Consider the following 16,667-nt stretch of genomic DNA (forward strand, 5'->3'; position numbering starts at 1 on the left):
GGTTTTGTACTGGTCCATCTACTCATGGGGGGTTCTCAGGGTTTTCTTTGTTTTCAAAAAACATTTCTTGAACGGCAGTCTTAATTGCCAAAATAGTAAGATACCAGCCAGCCTCCCTACTCACTTGCACACTATTTTGTCAGTTAGACTTTGCAACTGCTGTTCAGGAAATGCTTTGGAAAACAAAGACAACCCAGAGAATCCCGCATGAAGAGATTCCTCTCCTCATGCGGGATTCTATGGGTTTTCTTTATTTTCCAGTTCCTGTAGTGAAAAAAACATAATAAAACTGATTGCTTAATTTTTACAATATTAATTTATACATTATTTAGTCAGTGTTTGTCCATCGTAAAATCTTTCCTCTCCATGATTTACATTCTGGAATGTATCACTGGCCTTTAGTTCTGCCAGGTGATCTGTACGAAATGTTCATTACTGAGAGTTCTGTGCACAGAGGGAGATATTGCTTGCTTGACAGTTGGAGAAAGTTATTTCCCACAATACAACGAGGTTAACAGACAGCAAACTGTCAGGACGAGGGGTTTCACCACAATATCAGTCATACAGACTCCCCTGATGACTGATCTGTTCAAGAAAATGTAAAGATTTCTCACGGGAAAGATGGTATCAGCTACTGATTGGAATGAAGTTCAATCCTTGGTTAAAGTTCCTCTTTAAAGAAAACCTGTAACAACAAAAAGTTCCCCTGGAGGGTACTCACCTTGTCAGGGGGAAGCCCCCGGATCATATCGAGGCTTCCCCTGTCCTCCTGTGTCCCACAGCGGTCTCGCTCTGGCCCTCCGAACAGCGTGGATATTAATATTTACCTTCCCGGCCTCAGCGCAGGCGCAGTATCGGCTCTCCGCTCGGAGATAGACGGAAATAGCCGATCGCTGTCGGCCCACTCTACTGCGCAGGCGCAAGTCTCCTATGCCTGCATAGTAGAGCGGAACCGACGGAGATCGGCTATTTTCACCTATCTCCGAGCTGAGAGCCGCAACAGCGCCCCCGCTGGAGCCAGGAAGGTAAATATAGCAAGCCTTGTCAGGCTTGTCGAGCGTGGATTGCAGAAGACGTCCCCCACTGGAGCCAGGAAGGTAAATATAGCAAGCCTTGTCAGGCTTGTCGAGCGTGGATTGCAGAAGACGTGCCCCACTGGAGCCAGGAAGGTAAATATAGCAAGCCTTGTCAGGCTTGTCGAGCGTGGATTGCAGGAGACGTCCCCCACTGGAGCCAGGAAGGTAAATATAGCAAGCCTTGTCAGGCTTGTCGAACGTGGATTGCAGAAGACGTCCCCCACTGGAGCCAGGAAGGTAAATATAGCAAGCCTTGTCAGGCTTGTCGAGCGTGGTTTGCTGAAGACGTCCCCCACTGGAGCCAGGAAGGTAAATATAGCAAGCCTTGTCAGGCTTGTCGAGCGTGGATTGCAGAAGACGTGCCCCACTGGAGCCAGGAAGGTAAATATAGCAAGCCTTGTCAGGCTTGTCGAGCGTGGATTGCAGAAGACGTGCCCCACTGGAGCCAGGAAGGTAAATATAGCAAGCCTTGTCAGGCTTGTCGAGCGTGGATTGCAGGAGACGTCCCCCACTGGAGCCAGGAAGGTAAATATAGCAAGCCTTGTCAGGCTTGTCGAGCGTGGATTGCAGAAGACGTCCCCCACTGGAGCCAGGAAGGTAAATATAGCAAGCCTTGTCAGGCTTGTCGAGCGTGGATTGCAGAAGACGTCCCCCACTGGAGCCAGGAAGGTAAATATAGCAAGCCTTGTCAGGCTTGTCGAGCGTGGATTGCAGGAGACGTCCCCCACTGGAGCCAGGAAGGTAAATATAGCAAGCCTTGTCAGGCTTGTCGAGCGTGGATTGCAGAAGACGTCCCCCACTGGAGCCAGGAAGGTAAATATAGCAAGCCTTGTCAGGCTTGTCGAGCGTGGATTGCAGAAGACGTCCCCCACTGGAGCCAGGAAGGTAAATATAGCAAGCCTTGTCAGGCTTGTCGAGCGTGGATTGCAGAAGACGTGCCCCACTGGAGCCAGGAAGGTAAATATAGCAAGCCTTGTCAGGCTTGTCGAGCGTGGATTGCAGAAGACGTCCCCCACTGGAGCCAGGAAGGTAAATATAGCAAGCCTTGTCAGGCTTGTCGAGCGTGGATTGCAGAAGACGTCCCCCACTGGAGCCAGGAAGGTAAATATAGCAAGCCTTGTCAGGCTTGTCGAGCGTGGATTGCAGAAGACGTCCCCCACTGGAGCCAGGAAGGTAAATATAGCAAGCCTTGTCAGGCTTGTCGAGTGTGGATTGCAGGAGACGTCCCCCACCGGAGCCAGGAAGGTAAATATAGCAAGCCTTGTCAGGCTTGTCGAGCGTGGATTGCAGAAGACGTCCCCCACTGGAGCTAGGAAGGTAAATATAGCAAGCCTTGTCAGGCTTGTCGAGCGTGGATTGCAGAAGACGTCCCCCACTGGAGCCAGGAAGGTAAATATAGCAAGCCTTGTCAGGCTTGTCGAGCGTGGATTGCAGAAGACGTGCCCCACTGGAGCCAGGAAGGTAAATATAGCAAGCCTTGTCAGGCTTGTCGAGCGTGGATTGCAGAAGACGTCCCCCACTGGAGCCAGGAAGGTAAATGTAGCAAGCCTTGTCAGGCTTGTCGAGCGTGGATTGCAGAAGACGTCCCCCACTGGAGCCAGGAAGGTAAATATAGCAAGCCTTGTCAGGCTTGTCGAGCGTGGATTGCAGAAGACGTCCCCCACTGGAGCCAGGAAGGTAAATATAGCAAGCCTTGTCAGGCTTGTCGAGCGTGGATTGCAGGAGACGTCCCCCACTGGAGCCAGGAAGGTAAATATAGCAAGCCTTGTCAGGCTTGTCGAGCGTGGATTGCAGAAGACGTCCCCCACTGGAGCCAGGAAGGTAAATATAGCAAGCCTTGTCAGGCTTGTCGAGCGTGGATTGCAGAAGACGTCCCCCACTGGAGCCAGGAAGGTAAATATAGCAAGCCTTGTCAGGCTTGTCGAGCGTGGATTGCAGGAGACGTCGGGGGAGCCAGTGCTGGATTGCCTGCAGCTACAGCGGAGGGGGAAGCCTCATTGAGACCCTGAGGCTTCCCCTCCCGAGGTGAGTACCCCCAGGGGAACTTTTTTTTTTGTTACAGAGTCTCTTTAACTGCTTACTTTTTTTCGCTGTAGTGTTTCTTTACAATATGTCAGCTCCAGGCCTCCAGCCAGTAACACAGACCACACAACGCAGGTCCAGCATCACTACAGATGGCGGCATTTGCATTCCCTTTATATGGTCCTATCAAGCTGAAATTAGATATTATTTGCAGCGTTATCATAAAGCAAGGACCTCTTTGGTTAATTCCTAGGCAGCCAATCCCTGGCTTTGTTGGCATTTTGTATTATTTATCCTCCCTTCACCTCTCAAAATGTACAGTGCAGCACCTCTGCAATACAGACACCTAAAAATAGCCACTACCCTAGCTGGCTGTTAAGTACATCGAAATATGATTACACCTAGGAAGATCCTCGCTAGCAGGGATAATGTTCCTGACAAGTCTCTCAAATTACTTTAATTGCATGAACCATCAAAGTACAACATGCCACCCTGACATCCAGGCAGGTAAAATCTTCCATTCCAGACAGGAACGGCTTCCAGGTTCAGAAACTGAAAAATGTAAACACCGAGGGGTGGGATTTTTGCATTTCGAGGTGACATGGCAGAAAACTGTTCCTGGTGTCCTTTTAAACCATGTGTCATTCTTACTCAGCTTGGCTGTAACTGAACACCCCGTGACATCACTAGTTTGAGATTAGGGTAAGTTCACTCTACAGTGGTGTACAACATTTATGAAGACTTTACATTATTTAGTCTGTTGTATCCTTTTACTGTTGTGATGCTGCTGTTTCACAACCTTGTGGCCTTCCTTCTTAATATATAAGAATGAGGGGGGACTAGGAGGATAAGCGGCTTTTGGCCTACGTGCGCCTACCTGTATCATTTGATAGAGGACGAGAACTTTTTGCCACATAACTTGTGTGGGAGAGAGCAAATGCCCACAGCTGTGACAGGTGAATTGTACGGGTGAGGAGAGGCTACAACTCAGTGGACAGATGTTTTTGTGAATGTCTTCAAGCAAACATGAACTGAATATTAAAAGTCAAAATAAACATACACACGTCATAATTACCTCTCGGGTAGTCTACTTATCAATCTCTTTCTCCTCTACCGCGTCCTGTTTTTTCACAGTGATCGATGTAATTCTCCGTTCTCCGTTTTAAAAATGGGGATGACCCCATAACCGCTTCCGGGTCAGCACACTGTTAAACTGTAATATTGGCCACTTGAGTCATAGGAAAACATGGACATGACCTTGCACATCAGTTGTCCTTTCAGTTGTAACTGACAGCAACTGATATATAACTGACAGCAACTGATATATTTCACTTTTGACAAAATATTGTCAGAACTGGAAGAAATAATTGTTAGAAACAAATAAACATCGTGTTTATTTTAAATAATTTTACTCAGTTCAGGTTCACTTTAAATCGGGATTAAACTCTGGCGTAGTATTTTTAAAAAACGGGTTTTCCTACTTTTTATTACTCATACAGCTATCATATTTGCGTTTGTGCACAATTATTATTGTCCATTTGCAAATTACAAGTTCCCAAAGTACAGTTTATTTTCTCTGAAAGCTGTCATTGCATTTTATTGCATGGCTGCTGTATTTATATATTAGAATGTACCCAGTGAGATTTCTCTGCTGTTTTTAACTTCTGCTATCTGTGCAAGTTGAAACATTGCACATCAATGTTTACTTATAGTGGCTGTCTAGCTGCTAAACAAGATAATGTTATCACTTGATTGTTGTGTTTATCTGTTTGAATGCTGTTCTGCTACCATTTTTTTCTGGTAGTAGGTTTAAGGCTGTAAATAATTTTTTAAATTAATGAAGAAATACTGAGTTTCACGCCACTGTAGTGACATATACATTCACCTAAAGGATTATTAGGAACACCTGTTCAATTTCTGGTTGGCATGGTTGTTGGTGCCAGATGAGCCGGTCTCAGTATTTCAGAATCTGCTCAGTTACTGGGATTTTCACGCACAACCATTTCTAGGGTTTACAAAGAATGGTGTGAAAAGGGAAAAACATCCAGTATGCGGCAGTCCTGTGGGCAAAAATGCCTTGTTGAAGCTAGAGGGCAGAGGAGAATGGGTCGACTGATTCAAGCTGATAGAAGAGCAACGTTGACTGAAATAACCACTCATTACAACCGAGGTATGCACCAAAGCATTTGTGAAGCCACAACATGCACAACCTTGAGACGGATGGGCTACAACAGCAGAAGACCCCACCGGGTACCACTCATCTTTACTACAAATAGGAAAAAGAGGCTACAGTTTGCACGAGCTCACCAAAATCGGATAGTTGAAGACTGGAAAAATGTTGCCTAGTCTGATGAGTCTCTATAGAGTCAGAATTTGGCATAAACAGAATGAGAACATGGATCATAATGCCTTGTTACCACTGTGCAGGCTGCTGGTGGTGATGTAATGGTGTGGGGGATGTGTTCTTGGCACACTTTAGGCTCCTTAGTGCCAATTGGGCATCATTTAAATGCCACGGGCTACCTGAGCATTGTTTCTGACCATGTTAATATTGTATTTCTGACTGAGAGGTTTCTGACTGAGTGGATCATTGATTAGAGATGGCCCGAACGGTTCGCCGGCAAATGGTTCCAGGCGAACTTCCGGGGGTTCACGATCGCAGAGAACCGCGAACTTAACCGGAAGTTCGATTCGCCCCCATAGTGCACCATTAGGGTCAACTTTGACCCTGTACATCACAGTCAGCAGGCACATTGTAGCCAATCAGGCTACACTCCCTCCTGGAGCCACTCCCCCCTTATAAAAGGCAGGCATCGCTGGCCATTTTACTCACTCATGTGCCTGCAGTAAATAGAGAAGGGACAGCTGCTGCAGACTCTCTCATAGGGAAAGATTAGTTAGGCTCTTGTAGGCTTCTTAGCTTGCTCCTTGCTGATTCTTATTGCTAAAATAAGCTCTTTTGAGAGCTAATCTTGTTCTTGTGATCTATTTTTTTTACTGTGTGTCCCACTGACACTTGTGTTGCATAGACAGCCTTGATAATTCATACTGTGTGTGCCACTGCCAGGCCCAGCACATTCAGTGACTACCTGTGTGTGTGACAGGTGCACATTGTAATACCCATCACTGCATATACCTACCTACCTGTTGTTCACAGTGCACCCACCTACCGACGTGAGCGCACGCAGTGTCACTGTGCCTGTCCGCTACCTGTCTGTGTGTGACAGGTGCACATTGTAATACCCATCACTGCATATACCTACCTACCTGTTGTAGTGCAGCCAATACCTCCTCCAGGCACCCAAGTCCTGCAATTATTTCCGCCCCCCTGCAGCCCAGTATTTCCCTGCTGCCCCTTTCCTTGCTAATTGTTGTGGCCAAGACTTTTAGACCTGCGTTTTCTTGGCATTTCTTTTATCAAGTAAGTGTCAATTGCTGCAAATGGGAATGTCACTAAGGCCTCTTTCACAGTGCGATGTTAAAGATGCACGTTGTTAAATGTTTCAACGCAGACTAACACACAACAATGCGACATTCACAGTGCACACGGTGCGTTTGTGTGTAACGTGTAGCGTTATTAGATGGTGCTGCATGCAGTGCGTTATACACGTTATTAGCTGCGTTGGACTGTTTGCACATGCTCAGTAATGACCTGGAAGCCTACTTTTCATTGCCTGTATGCTCTACTATATGCGACGATAACGGGGCATTAAGTTGCAGTGTGACTTTTTGGGGGTGAAAGAGGCCTAATTGTGCACATATTACCCACTGTGCTCAGTGTTGCCCGTGACTCATGTATACGGTGACCCCTATATTTTGATTTAGCGAGTCAGACCTACATTTTTAGACTTATACTCGAGTATGTCCAGTGACTGAAAATAAAAATATGAGAATATTTTCTTTGCTACTAATGTTCTAGTAATTATCCGTACTACACAGCCAATTCATTATATCATAATCTATTTTTTCGCTTCAGTGTCTCTTTAACTGTTAAGTGCTGAAAAGTTATATTAAAGAGAAAATGGAAAATTATCTCCTAGGTGAAAAAGCAAATGAATAAGGGCTATATAAGTGTAGTGCTAATGGTAAATATTACTTTCTTTGTCTTTCCTTCCTTCTTATTTCCTATTTAAGGGATGCATTCCTGACACTAGATACTAAACAGCAGCCATGTCACTGTGACTTAAAGCCTGCTTCATGCTGCTGCAAAACAAAAGAAATATTAGCCGTTTCACTTTTTCAGCTCTATTGTATTATGAACAATGTTTCCTCAGCCCAATAGAAGTGTTTTGGCTTCTGTTTACTCTTCAGGAGAGCATGAACTGAATTCAACTGCTTCTCCGGTACCTTGCATTTGCAAAGATAACAGCACTGGTTTATTTACAACCCCCTTCCCCTCCGGAGCAGCAGGAAATACTCACCGATTGACCTGGTACCGTCTTCTATGCGTCCTGCAGCTCCCAGCGGCTTTCCAGCTTCCTCAGATCCACATCGGGTCACGTGACATATCAAGGCGGGAACCATGCATGGACGCTGGAAAGCAGCTTGGTGGTGCAGGATGTATAGAAGACAGCAACTGTATGATCAGTGCGTATTTCCTGCTCTAAAACCCTCCAAACCCCCAGGCATGCCAGTTAGTTGACGCTCCCAGTTGCTTGAGTTCCGGATAATGGGGACATTGCTGTATTACTTGTTGTAAGACCATGTCTGTATTATGTAGAGTCCAGTTATGTATGAAATTACCCATAACCGTGTCCTGTTATTTTTAGCTTGATATAAAGAAGTTCCTCCTGTCTCAGGGGTGTAGCCATAACAAAGGCATGGGAAGCTCTGCTTTGTTTTATTACCTAGAAGGCAGGAAATTTGAATGTGCCATACTTGTCAATTATACATTAAAGGCCACCCAGGATGCCACATATTAATTGTGACCTTTTCCCTGGAGAGGAAAGTGATAGATTATTTAGCAAGCAGACTGTTGACTATGAATCAGCAATGTATAGTGGAGAGATCAGGTGAAGCCACTAAACAGGTAAAAGGAGCAGAAGCTTTAAAGCAGCCCAGCTCAGGACATGGGTGTTCTGCTAGTCCCGCGTAGTCTCTTAGAGAAACTCTGTGATTGGATGACCTCACTAAATCGTAGAAATCAATATCCCAACACAAATTGATCGACAATTATTCTGGCAGCATTAAAGCAGACGTGAACTCAGAATTTCCTCTGTGCTCTAAAATGTAAGCAGCAGCATAATGACCTTTAAGGAAAACATTTCTTAGTTACAGCTGATACAAATCCAGCAATAAATCTGCAGTGTGTCTACTTCCTGCTTTTATGGCTGCAGATATAGGGTTAACATCCTGTGTTTATAAATTAGCAGCTCTGCTGAGGTAGCCAGCTGACACAGCTGAGAGATCAAATTACACTTGTGATGAGTCACAGATGAGGGGGAATTAGACAGGCTAAACTCTCTAAATACATACAGGGTGCATTTCTCTGTTTTCCTTCTTTCCTGCACAAGAGTTCAGGTCCACTTTAACTTAGACTGATCTGTATACGGAGGAAGGCTTCTTTGATTTTATTGTTTGTTGTCAATAAATTGCATGGATATGTAATGCTTTTTAATTCATATTCTTAAAAGTGTAACTGTCAGGCATAAAATAAAAAATCAATTCTTTATTTTTATCTGGTAAACAAGTAATAAGGATTCTAAACAGGCAATCCAAAAGTTAAAATCACTGTTAGGGCTGGTTCAGACGGACGCTTGCGGAGCGTTTACTGCCAGCGTTCGGGGCTTGGCGTTAAACGCTCCCATTCAAGTGAATGGAAGCGTTTGTACCAAGCTTTCATGCGTGTTTACACAAACGCGACGTTCGGGTCCCGATTTTCCCTGGCGTTCAAGGAGCCCCTGGAAGCTACATGTAGCTTCCAGGGGCGGTTAACCGCGACGGGAAATGTCCCCCTAGGGGAAGAAAAAACGCGACCGCATCCGAACGCAACGCGAACGCTGCTGAAAGCCCGAACGCATTGCCGCCGCGACGCCAAGGAACGTGACGCCTCTAAACGTCCATCTGAACCAGCCCTTACTTTACTTGTTGATAAATGATCATTCCCCAGTTTACCTGACTCTTATTTGGTACACAAAAATTTGGTACACGAAAAGGAAGTTGCAGGGCATGCTGGGTTGTCCTGTTTTGCTTCTCTGGTAGAGAAGTAGAAGTAGAGAAGCAAAAGATGACAACCCAGCATGCCCTGCAACTTCTTTTTTGCGTACCAAAGTTTGTGTGTACCAAATAAGAGTCAGGTTAACTGGGGAATGATCATTCATCAACAAGAAAAGTAATAGAGATTTTAACTTTTGGATTGCCTGGTTAGCATCCCTATTACTTGTTAACCAGATAAAAAGAAAGAATTTATTTTTGATTTTATGCACGACAGTTACACTTTAAAAGCACGTCATCTATATTGCTGTACAAAATACAAAGCAGACAATAGAGGGGAGCATAGATACATGAGCAGTTCAGCAACACAAGAACAAATACTGGCAGTGGCGTAGAAATAGGGGATGCAGAGGTAGTGACCGCATCGGGGCCCTTGAGCCAGAGGGGCCCCAAGGGGCCCTCCCTCCAGCACAGTAGTTGCTCTTTATTGGTCATGTGCTGGTAATAATTACTTATATAGATGCTTTGAATAGCAGTAATCATTAACAAGCTGTTCCCCATCCCCTTCCTGCACCTCTGACACTGTGAAAATCCTTGGCAGGTTTTGATAAGCTGTATCAATTGTTATGTATAGAGTGCTTGGGGGGCCCCATGTAAAACTTGCACTGGGGCCCATAGCTCCATAGCTACGCCATGGAATACTGGTAAAGTTGAAACATTACCAATACCAAGGGGTTTGGTGGTTCTTGTAGGGAAAACGAGAAGTAGAGAGAAACCAGGGTCCCGATGGTGCAGTATCATTAGGCATAGGGGGACGCAAGTATATAGAATTATATACTCACGAAGGTGGGTTGCAGTTCCTGCAACCACCGTATAGGCCTGCAGGGAATTAACTGTCCACACTCGGTGCTCCAGGTCCTGCCGGATACTAGACAGGTCGCTCTCCTGTAGCTCAATACGCTTTCCAGAAAACTGTAAAGCTATTACCTCTGAAGGAGGTTTGACTGATATAAGGGAGGGGTGGAGGAGCTCAAATATATGGGTGTTAAAACTTTAAAGCATAACGTGTAAATGGGAGGTAATCGCTTACCTCTCCAGAAGATACAGACACCAGCTCAACTGGTAAAATCTTTATTCAAAAAACTGACAATGCATTTCGCGGGTCCTGGCCTGCTTCCTCGGGTCAATACAAAAAAATGCCTTAGCAGCATAAGGAGTAGAGTGTAGGTGCCTCTTTGAAGCACCCATTGAACTGTTGTCTGTGTCTTCTGGAGATGTACGCGATTACCTCTCGTTTACACATTATGTTTTTAAGTTTTAATGGTCATTTATTTTGGGTGCCTCCACCCCACCCTTCTATCCTTTGTTGGGGAGGTTCAGGGGTCCCAGCGGTGGATCAGTAGAGGCGAGGGGACGGGGGAAGCTTCTAGATTATACAGATGCTTCCCTTTGCTGAGGTAAGTGCACATTCAGGCCTGGTGCACACCAAAACCCGCTAGCAGATCCGCAAAATGCTAGCAGATTTTGAAACGCTTTTTCTTATTTTTCTGTAGCGTTTCAGCTAGCATTTTGCGGTTTTGTGAAGCATTTTTGGTGTAGTAGATTTCATGTATTGTTACAGTAAAGCTGTTACTGAACAGCTTCTGTAACAAAAACGCCTACAAAACCGCTCTGATCTGCCGTTTTTTAGAGCGGTTTGCGGTTTTCCTATACTTTACATTGGAGGCAGAAACGGCGCCGCAATCCAAAAAATGCCTCACCCCAGGAGTATGCGTTTATGCAAAATGCCTCCCGCCCTGGTGTGAACCACCCCATTGAGATACATTAACCAAGCGTATCCGCAGCCACAAGCGGCTGCAAAAACTCCGAAAAACCCGCTCGGTGTGCACCAGCCCTGAGAGCATTTTTTTTCCATTCAGGTACACTTTAAAGGACAACTGTAGGGTGGGGGATATGGAGGCTGCCATATTTATTTTCTTTTAAGCAATACCAGCTACAAGGCTTTCCTGCTTGTCTATTTGGCTGCAGTAGTGTCTGAATCACACCAGAAAAAAAGCATGCAGCTAATCTTGTCAGATCTCACAATAAGGTCAGAAACTCCTGATATGCTGCATGCTTGTTCAGGGTCTAAGGATAAAAGTATTAGAGGCAGAGGATCAGCAGGACAGCCTGGTAACTGGTATTGCATAAAAGGAAATAAATATGGCAGCCTCCATATAACTCTCGCTACAATTGTCCTTTAAATGTAATTTTTAGACTAAAAAGAAACCTCAATGATGTGAAAAATAAGCAAAAGGTAAGCACAAGCTGTTACAGATATAGACGACTTCCCTTTCCTTCATTAGGCCCTTCACAAGGTAAACAAATCAGCATTTGTTAATTATTTATTTTGCTGTCGGTAAGAAACAAAGAGCACATGGTTCAGCACCTGTTTCTTTACTGTTTACCTGTCTTCCTGTAGTGACTTATTTGCCTTATCTTTATTAACTCTGCAGGTCCAGGCAGGGCCTCCCTTTGTTTGGCTACTCTGCAGGTGTCACTTCTGCTGACTGCGATGAAGTTAGCATTAGGGCTTATTCACATTATGGGGTATATTCACTAGACTGCTCTAGGCAGAATAAGGACCCTTTTCCACTACCACTATTTGATTCTGATTACTTGCGGATTGCAAACTTCTAGGTACAGTGATACTAATGGAAACCGGACCAAACCTTTCCATTAGTGCGTTTAGTCTGTTAGTGCTGCGATTTTCTCCCAAATGCAATAGCTGTCCTGCTGCATTTTCTGTGCAATTGAGTTCTCATACTTTGTATAGGAGCGCAAAAACTTTGCATTGAAATTGCACTGCTATGTGATTTCCTACGATTTGGCAGTTGAGAATATTTTCCCGCTTGTTTTGTTTTTAGTACAGTTCCTCTTTAAAGACAACACTTAACAATGTTAATGTGATGAATAGCGGAAAAGCCGCCGCGTGTTCTGACAGCAAGGCGGCTGATTCCGCGTCTGAAGAGGCAGTTTATCCGCGTCAGAGTGCGTCTGGCTTAAATGGAACTGATGGTGCACATGGGAAGAATGGTGTGGGGGCCGCCGCATGTTCTGACGGTAAGGCGGCGGTTTCCGTGTCCAGTGCGGCGGTTTCCCCGCAGCAACATGTATCTGGGCTGTCTGGACCTAGTAGTGCACACAGATGGAGAGCTACGCGCGCGCGCGCTGCAAGACAAGCTCTTTATACCAATAGGAGGAAGATCAGCTGATCAAGGCGGTCAGCTGATTCCTGCTCAGTCAGTGATTGGTTGATGGGAGCTTATTTCCTTTTAAGCAATACCAGTTACATGGCTGTCCTGCTTGTCTATTTGGCTGCAGTAGTGCTGAATCACACCAGAAACAAGCATGCAGCTAATCTGGGGCGCTTTACTATATATATCTCTTGCTGTTCAGTTGCTGGTTGTCTGGCGTTGCGAATGCCTATGTGTTAGCACTCAGACCTTAGTCAGATTTTTCAGTGTGGTGGAACCAGGAGGACCTGGGAATCCACACTTAGCCAGTTACTGTATATCATCTGTGTTATTCTCTAACATAGTTCCAGGGTGTTGAGATCACGGCCCTCACACCCCAGACTAGGAATACTGTATATCATCTGTGTTATTCTCTAGCATAGTTCCAGGGTGTTGAGATCACGGCCCTCACACCCCAGACTAGGAATACTGTATATCATCTGTGTTATTCTCTAGCGTAGTTCCAGGGTGTTGAGATCACGGCCCTCACACCCCAGACTAGGAATACTGTATATCATCTGTTTTATTCTCTAGCATAGTTCCAGGGTGTTGAGATCACGGCCCTCACACCTCAGACTAGACCTTGTTCTGATATCTGTTATGACCTGTAGCTTTCCTGACTATTCTTCTGATCTCTGATTTGGTACCTTGCATATCTGATACTCTGTTGCCAACCCGGCCTGTCTGACCTTCTGGCTGTCACCCCCCCCCCCCCCCCTCAGGGTGTCCAGCCTCCCTGCAGGGATCCCCTGCTCTTCAGAGTGGACACTGCTCCTTTTCAGTCAGGGACTCCCTCTCCAGGTGTCCTTGACTGCAGTAGAGTCTTCTCTACTTATTTGACCACCTGCTACCCCGGTGGTCCAAAGATTACTGTTGCACCAAAACACTCACACACTCAGGTGTCTAGAGGTTAGACATATTTGATTATTGACGATTCTGCAGATCCTCAATAATCAGGTATATCTGTATTCTTGGGGATACTGCAGATCGCCAAGGATCAGATTCTCACTCTGGTTACTGACACCTATCGTTACAGTTAATAAATGAATAACAGATAAACGCCATGCTCGTTACCAAAATCAGTTCATTAGCATACAGCATTGTGAAACCCTGTGCAGGTAAGGAAAATGATCTCTCAATGGCATAGGAAAAATCACTTGGAATTCTGAGTATGCCACAGACAGAGTAATACATTATATTTTTAAACCTGTAAAGGTACAGGGTTAGAGCTCTGGTCTCAACGCATTTCGTGAAGACTAAGATCAAGGACAACTGTTACGAGAGGGATATGGAGGCTGCCATATTTATTTACTTCCTGCCTCATGACGTGAAAATAAGTCACTGCACTCGCCTCCCTACAAAATCCTAGATAACACTGTTTATTTGTCTCTGAGCTGATAAAAATTCTACAGAGTTGAAAAGGAATGGCAGCAAACCCCTCTTCTCCACCCCTGGGAATTCAATGACAGGGCTAATGAGTAAACAATTGTAAAATAAACATTCTATGAGAAGACAGATGTAACAAGAGAGCAGGGTACTAAAACATGCTGAAAACAAATTAATTGTTTAAATAAATTAGGGGTAGACAAATAAAATGTGTGGGTTTAATGTACAATAGAACTGTTTACATTAAAGCTATAATGTACGAATGTGGATAAATTGTGTATTTTTTCCTTTTAAAATGCATAGAAAATTAGGTAATTACTGAAAACAAATATCAGCCACAAAAAGCCTAATTTGTCCTGATAAAAAACAATATATAGATCAAATGATCTACATATTGTTTTTTATGAAGACAAAGTTGTGATAATTATTGATAAAATTATTACCAAAGTAATCAGAGCTGAGCTGAACTGTGAAAACCACCAGGGTTGGGAAGTGATTAAACAATACCAGTTGCCTGGCTATCCTGCTGATCCTCTGCCTCTAATACTTTAAGCCATAAACCCTGAACAAGCATGCAGCACGTCAGGGGTTTTTGACAATATTGTCAGATCTGACAAGATTAGCTGCATGCTTGTTTCTGGTGTGTGATTCACTCACTACTGATGGAAGATCAGCAGGGCTGCCAGGCAACTGGTATTGTTCAAAAGGAAATACATATGGCAGCCTCTATATCCCTTTTATTGCAGTTGTCCTTTAACTCCCTTTAAAAGGTTTTCGGCCTTAAGGAAACACTGAAGCGAAAAAAAAATATGATATAATGAATTGGTTTTGTACTATGAATAATTACTAGAAGATTAGCAGCAAAGAAAATATTCTCATATTTTTATTTTCAGGTATATAGTGTTTTTTCTAACATTGCATCATTCTATAATATGTGCAGATTACACAACACTCAGCATTCATAATGATTCTTTCAGAGCAGTCTGTGAACTAATGACCTCTCCTCTGGCAGAGAAAAATAAAATTGCTCGCTAACACTTGAGATAATAAAAGTCAGAAGACAGCCCTCTCCACGACTTTTAAAGTCGTAGAGTTTAATGGCTTTTTTGCATAGAGATAACAACTGGAGTTTCCTAACTCTTCCTGTACTGGAAACAATTAGACTGATGTATCTGATCTTAATGTTTTATTTCCTAGCTGTACTACACATACAAATCATAGTATCATAGTTTTTTTTCGCTTCAGTGTCTCTTTAAGAAGGGGCATATTAAATGGCGTACTGTATATTTTATTCCATTCACCAGTTAGGCTTCTGAAAGGAAGATATGGGAAAAGTAAGCAGAGGGAGTAGGAAGTTACTGCTGTGTTACAGATAGCATTGTGGGTATCAGTCAGATTCCATCCAGCATGTAACGCATTGGAATTAGGATCTGGTTTTAATGGCAGCATGGGGGTGTAGTGGATAGCACTTTCACCTTGCAGCGCTGGGTCCCCAGTTTGCAAACCAGCCAGGGCACTATCTGCATGGAGTCTGCATAGGATTCCTCCAGGTGCTCCATTTTACTCCCACATTCCAAAGACATACTAATAAGTTAATTTTCCTTACCCCTAAATTGGCCCTAGACTACATACAGGGTACGACTGTGGTAGGTATCCTCTGAGGCACAGTTAGTGGCCTGAATATGTGTTCTGTAAGGCACTGCGGAAGCGGAATAAATAGTAACAGAGAGAAGGGTAATAATCCCGCTGGAGCATGTGCAGGGGATGAGTAAGATGGTGTGGGGTGTACCGGCCTTTATCCAATTAGCTTTTAGTACTGTGCAGCTGTAGGTAAACACTGGTCCCGCCCCGTGTACTATGCTTGTGTGTCTCCTCTGCAGGAATTGGCAGGGCCCGCCCTCTGTTCTAAATTTGGGTGTCTTCTCTCCTCCGCAGGAAGTTGCAGGCCCGCCCTCTGTATAGGTGTCTTCTATCTTTTGCAGGAAGTTGCAGACCCCGCCCTCTATTAAGCGTGTCTCTCTTCTCTCCTCTGCAGGAAGCTGCAGGGCCTGCCCTCTGTACTAAGTTTGGGTGTCCTCTGCAGGCCCCCTCTGTACTAAGTTTGTGTGGCTTCTCTCCTCTGCAGGAAGTTGCAGGCCCTGCCCTCTGTATTAAAGAGAACCCGAGGTGGGTTTGAAGAATGTTATCTGCATACAGAGGCTGGATCTGCCTATACAGCCCAGCCTCTGTTGCTATCCCAAACCCCCCTAAGGTCCCCCTGCACTCTGCAATCCCTCATAAATCACAGCCACGCTGCTGACAAACAGCTTGTCAGAGCTGGTTGTGTTTATCTCTATAGTGTCAGTCTGCTGCTCTCCCCGCCTCCTGCAGAACTCCGGTCCCCGCCTGCATCCCTTCCCTCCCTGCTGATTGGAGGGAAGGGATAAGGGCAGGGACCGGAGCTATGCAGGAGGCGGGGGAGCAGCCAAGACTGACACTACAGATGTAAACACAGCCTCACAGCACGGCTGTGATTTATAGGGGATTGCAGAGTGCAGGGGGACCTAAGGGGGGTTTGGGATAGCAACAGAGGCTGGGCTGTATAGGCAGATCCAGCCTCTGTATGCAGATAACATTCTTTAAACACACCTCGGGTTCTCTTTAAGCTTGAGTGTCTTCTCTCCTATGCAGAAAGCTGCAGGCCCGCCCTCTGTACTAACTTTGTGTGGCTTTTCTGCTCTGCACTGGGCTGGATTTACCATAAGGCACTGTAGGC

The 16,667-nt window shown here is 45.0% G+C and overlaps 1 protein-coding gene across 46 annotated transcripts in view; it reads left to right on the top strand.

Annotated features, from left to right (window-relative positions):
• RIMS2 (regulating synaptic membrane exocytosis 2) overlaps positions 1–16,667 on the top strand; it is an 816,797-nt gene that overhangs the window by 122,446 nt on the left and 677,684 nt on the right. The gene's annotated exons all lie outside the window — the stretch shown is intronic.

This window comes from Hyperolius riggenbachi, chromosome 5, assembly GCF_040937935.1.
Source record: "Hyperolius riggenbachi isolate aHypRig1 chromosome 5, aHypRig1.pri, whole genome shotgun sequence".
NCBI lineage: Eukaryota > Metazoa > Chordata > Amphibia > Anura > Hyperoliidae > Hyperolius > Hyperolius riggenbachi.